Source organism: Macaca fascicularis, chromosome 11, assembly GCF_037993035.2.
Source record: "Macaca fascicularis isolate 582-1 chromosome 11, T2T-MFA8v1.1".
Classification (NCBI taxonomy): Eukaryota; Metazoa; Chordata; class Mammalia; order Primates; family Cercopithecidae; genus Macaca; species Macaca fascicularis.
The window spans coordinates 126296156-126301257 of record NC_088385.1 but is presented as its reverse complement, the minus strand read 5'-3'; the positions used below and the strand labels follow the sequence as shown (position 1 = coordinate 126301257).

Here is a 5102-nt window from a genome sequence, read left to right as displayed (position 1 = left end):
TTTACTAAAAATACAAAAACATTAGCCGGGGTGATGGTGCAGGCACCTGTAATTGCAGCTACTTGGGGGGCTGAGATGGAAAGATCACTTGAACCCTGGAGGTGGAGGTTGCAGCGAGCCATGATCCTGCCACTGCACTCCTGCCTGGGCGACAGAGCCGGACTCCATCTCAAAAAAACAAAAACAAAAACAAAAACAAAAACAAAAAGAAAAAAATTGGGCACATGACCCAGGTCTAGCCAATCAGCATATTTCCTCCTCCAGCCACAGTGATTGGTTCCCTATGGGCACATGACCAAAGCTGAGCGAATGAGACTTAATTCTAGGAGCTGATAGGTTGGAAGCTTAGGAGGGCTGGGGACCATTTCTCCCATGAGAAAGAAGCCAGCGACCTGGAGGCAAACAGGTGAGAGATGTAGAGAGAGACCGAGCCCACTGACATGGTTATAGCCCCGGAATTGAGCTGTGCCTGAAGGTAACTTTAATGGTGGACTTTTCAGTTACAATACAGTCCCTTTTTGGTTTAATGCCAGTTCGATGTGGGATTAAGTGATTTGTAACCCAAAGTGTTCTAATCAATGTAATCATGCCTCCTTCTCCCTCCTGTTTGTGTACCTCGGTCATTCCAGGGAGCCGCCAGTAGGAAAACTTCACCAAGGAAAAGAGAATTTCTTTCAGCCTTCCTGCATTGTCTCAGAAGAGCCTGTTTCAAAGTCCCAGTGGAGATGCCTGTAATTGGCCAATGAGAGCCAGCAGCCGGGTTGGGGATGCGTGCCAATAAATAACTCAAGCAGGCAAAACTCTCGGGGTTTTATAATTATGTGAAAAGACCTAAGATTTCTCTAAGCCAGGGGTCAGCAAATTAAAATTCTCCCAGGAGCTAAGGGCTTCTGAATGCCTGTTTCTGATAATCTTGTTTATGTCCTGGGGTAAATAAATCTGTCTTTTGTTCTGTGTTATTCAACTCTCAGCACTGTTTGTAATTAAAGGGGTGGAGGGTGGAGAAATGAGTGAGTTCTTTAATGGGCTCTGTTCTGGGTCACATGGAGTAAGAAAGAAAAGGCCCTCGTGAGTAGGGGTTGGGGTGGCCTGCTCCGCCCTGGGAAATGGTGATAAAACACTGGGCAGCTGTTGATTAAGTGCGAAAGGGGAGGAAATCCATCATCATTAGTGTAATCAATGAGCACAGGCCGGGTCCCCACTCGCTTGCGCTAGGGTTCCCCTGAGATATGGAAAGAAGCAGACAGAATGTCTAGTTTCAGACGTCCCCTCATGTCAAGAATCTCCAGGCAGAAGGGTCACTCATCCTCTCCTTTCCCTCACCTGCAGCTCTGGGGGTTGAGGAAAGGACAAAATAGAGCAAACAGAATCCTTCCAGATGGTCAGATAGTCCTGGTTTATAACAGGGTATGATAGAATTAGGTTAATGAACACAAATAATAGCAATAACAGATACCACAGCTAACACATGTTGAGACAGGCACTGTGTTAAGTGCAATATACACATGATTTCTTTCTTTTTCTTTTTTCTTTCTTCTTTTTTTTTTTTTTTTTTTTTTTTTGAGACAGGGTCTCGCTCTGTCTCCCAGGCTGGAGTACAGTGGCAAGATCTCGGCTCACTGCAACCTCCGCCTCCCAGGTTCAAGCTATTCTCCTGCCTCAGCCTTCTGAGTAGCTGGGACTACAGGCACATGCTACCATGCCCAGCTAATTTTTGTATTTTTAGTAGAGACAAGTTTTCACCATGTTGGCCAGGCTAGTCTCGAACTCATGGCCTCAAGTGATCCGCCCACCTTGGCCTCCCAAAGTGCTGGGATTATGGGTGTGAGCCACCACACCTGGCCTATACCTGATTTCTTTTAATACTCTCAAGGATTGCTTGTTACAGGCACAGTAACCTGAATTTTATGGATGAAGAAATGGAGACCCATTTCCTTATGGATGAAGAAATGAAGAGAAGTTAAGCAACTTTCCCGAGGCCCCCCGGCGGGTAAGTGATGAAGCCGGCCCTCGTATCCGAGTTCCTGACTGCAATACTGCACTCCTCTCAGCTGCATCGCGCCGCCTGCATGCTTTCCTGCAGCTTTCCTCTGCCCTTTGTAGCTTTTCTACCCTTCCACCTAGTCTTGTCTCTCTGAGTCTCAGGGTTTGTTGTTGTTGTTGTTGTTGTTGTTGTTTTTAACCTGTAAAATGGGGATAACAGCACTTTTTTTGTAGCAGGGTGCTTGGATGCCAGCAACAGAAATAGACTTTGGTTAATGTAAGCAAACATAGAATGTAGAAATGAGCCATCAAGCCATGAAAAGATGTGGAGGAAACTTAATGAAATGCACATTGCTAAGAGGAAGAAGTCAACCGAAAAGGCCACACATGGTATGATTTCAGGGACGTGATATTTTGCAAAAGGCAAAACGATGGGGACAATAAAAGGATTAGGGGTTGTTAGGTGTTAGGACGGAGGAAGGGATGAGTAGGTGGGATTTTCAGGGCAGCAAAACGACTCTGTATGAGACTGTACTGGTGGGCACATGTTCTTAACAGACTTTGGGTGATGATGTGTCAGTGTAGGTTCATTGGTTGTAACAATTGGACTGCGCTGGTGGGGGATGTTGACAGTGGGGGAGAATGTTGGAGGAGGGAGATATACGGGAAATCTGTATCTTCCTCTCAATTTTGTTGTGAATTTAAAACCGCTCTAAACAATACAGTCTATTTTTTAGAAACAAAATCTATTGAAAGGATCATGGGGAGCTCATGGATTTCTGGCCTCTTTTGAGCCTATGGAGGGAGACAGGTCCAGCTCCTACCAAGAACTGCCCAGTGGGAGATTCTCCTCCTACAGAGGAAGGGTGTTCAGATGCTGAGTAGAAAAAATATCCCCCCAACCCCATCCCAATAAGGTTTTGTGGTGATGGATGTTTTCAGTGCCAGACCTGACACACAGTAAAAGCCCAGTAAATGGTAATTATTCTTATTCTTATTAATAAGAATATCCAGGAAGAGGCTGCTCAGCCTGTCTCCATGCCTGTGGTAGAAATTCTAGGCCACTTTTCCTGTGGGATGATTAGACTTCCTTTATGAACAGAGACACAAACCAAGCCAGCACACCCTCAGGACAGAAGGATGCTGGCACGTGTGCAGATTGGTCACTAAAGCGTGTCCTAAATTATGAAGAAATCAAAACAGATTGCATCTAATTTCTCACTGTTCCAAGCAAGAAATTACCTTTTTAAGTGGAACACCATGACTTTCAAGCTGTTTGCAAACACAGGTTTTTTTTTTTGGAGTGTTTTGTCTTGGGCTTGGATTGGCTTTCTTAAGTGGCTTGTTTGTTTCTGTGGGGTTAACTGGGTTTTCAGAGAGAAGAGCCACAAGAATCCACTTCTCTCACTTCTTCTTCATGCTGTTAGGAGCCTGGTGGGTCCCATTTCTCTTACAGGGTGTTGAGTGGGTTATGATAGGCAAAACACAGGCTTTGGAGCTACACAAATCTGGGTTCGAATCCTGACTCTACTGTTTACTGCTGTACAGTAATTCCCCCTTATCTGCGGTTTCACTTTTCCCAGTTTCAGTTACCTGTGGTCCACTGCTGTCTGAACAGAGATGAATACATTACAGTGAGATATTTAGAAGAGAGATAGACCATATTCACATAACTTATTGCGGTACATTGTTATAATTGTTCTATTTTATTATTAGTTACTGTGGTTAATCTCTTACTGTGCCAAATTTATAAACTAAACTTTATTATAGGTTTGTTTCATAGGAAAAAAATATATATATATACAGGGTTCAGTAGTATCCATGGTTTCAGGCATCTGCTAGGCGTTGGGAATAAGGAGAGACTCCTGTATAGCCTTGGGTGATTCACTTGGCCTCTGTGAGCTCTGTTTTCTCATCTTAAAAATGGGATAATCATTATTTACTTCCTAGGGACTGTAGTGTCTTGCACTAGCTGTTGCTTTTTCCTTGGGCTAATGCCAGCCTGCATAACACCATGTTATGAATTAGAACAATTGTAGCAGATGTACCTGGGGCCAGAGTTTATGGCTTGCTCCATAAACAGGGCACAGGCAGGATTTTATTCCTTCCTTATCCACTCAGCTGGTGCCCTTGTGCAGCATGCAACCTGCACAACTGTTCGTGGTGGCCCTGATTTTTAAATGACTATTAAGCTTCTCAAACCTTTCTTTTATTGGTAGACACAGACCCCTTGTCAGAAGGATGGGAATATAGCTGAATTCTGACCAAATTACCTGACAACAGTGATTGGCCCAAAGAATGGCCATACGACCAAACAGTCCAATCAGAGTTTTCCCCTGGGACTGATAAACACATGTTGGGAAAAGTTAGCACTCTATGCCTGGGAAAACAGCAACCATATTCCTCTTCGTATGGGAGAGGCCTGTTTGTAGTATGAGTGTCTTAATCTGTTTTGTATTGCTATAACAATACCACAGACCAGGTAATTTATAAAGAAAAGAAACGTATTTCTTACAGTTCTGGAGGCTGAGAAGTCCAAAGTAGTGGGGCCTACATCTGGAGAGGGCCTTTGTGCTGTGTCATCCCATGAAAGAAGGGTAATTAAGTGCAAGAGCAAGAGGGACTGGAACTTGCTAAAATAAAGTCACTCTCGGCCGGGTGCAGTGGCTCACGCCTGTAATCCCAGTACTTTGGGAGGCCAAGGTGGGCGGATCACGAGGTCAGGAGATCGAGACCAGCCTGGCCAACATGGTGAAACCCCGTCTCTACTAAAAATACAAAAATTAGCCGGGCGTGGTGGCGCTCACCTGTAGTCCCAGGTACTCGGAAGGCTGAGGCAGGAGAATCGCTTGAACCTGGGAGGCAGAGGTTGCAACGAGCTGAGGTTGCACCACTGCACTCCAACCTGGCAATAGAGCGAGACTCCATCACAAGAAACAAAAACAATAAAAACCAAACAAACCAAAAAAACAAAGCCACTCTTGAAATAACAACCTTAATCCATTCATGAGGCCAGAGCCCTCATGACCCAATTACCTCTTGTTAGGCCCCACCTCCCAACATGGTTGCGTTTGAGATGAAGTTTCCAACACGTGAACTTTGGGGGTTACCTTCAAACC

The 5102-nt window shown here is 44.8% G+C and overlaps 1 long non-coding RNA gene across 1 annotated transcript; it reads left to right on the top strand.

Moving 5' to 3' along the window:
- The first annotated feature begins 358 nt into the window (after positions 1-358).
- On the top strand, positions 359-959 carry LOC123567601 (uncharacterized). Its single transcript, XR_006690658.2, has 2 exons — positions 359-475; positions 630-959. It is a non-coding gene; the product is annotated as an uncharacterized lncRNA (long non-coding RNA).
- Positions 960-5102: the final 4143 nt, after the last annotated feature.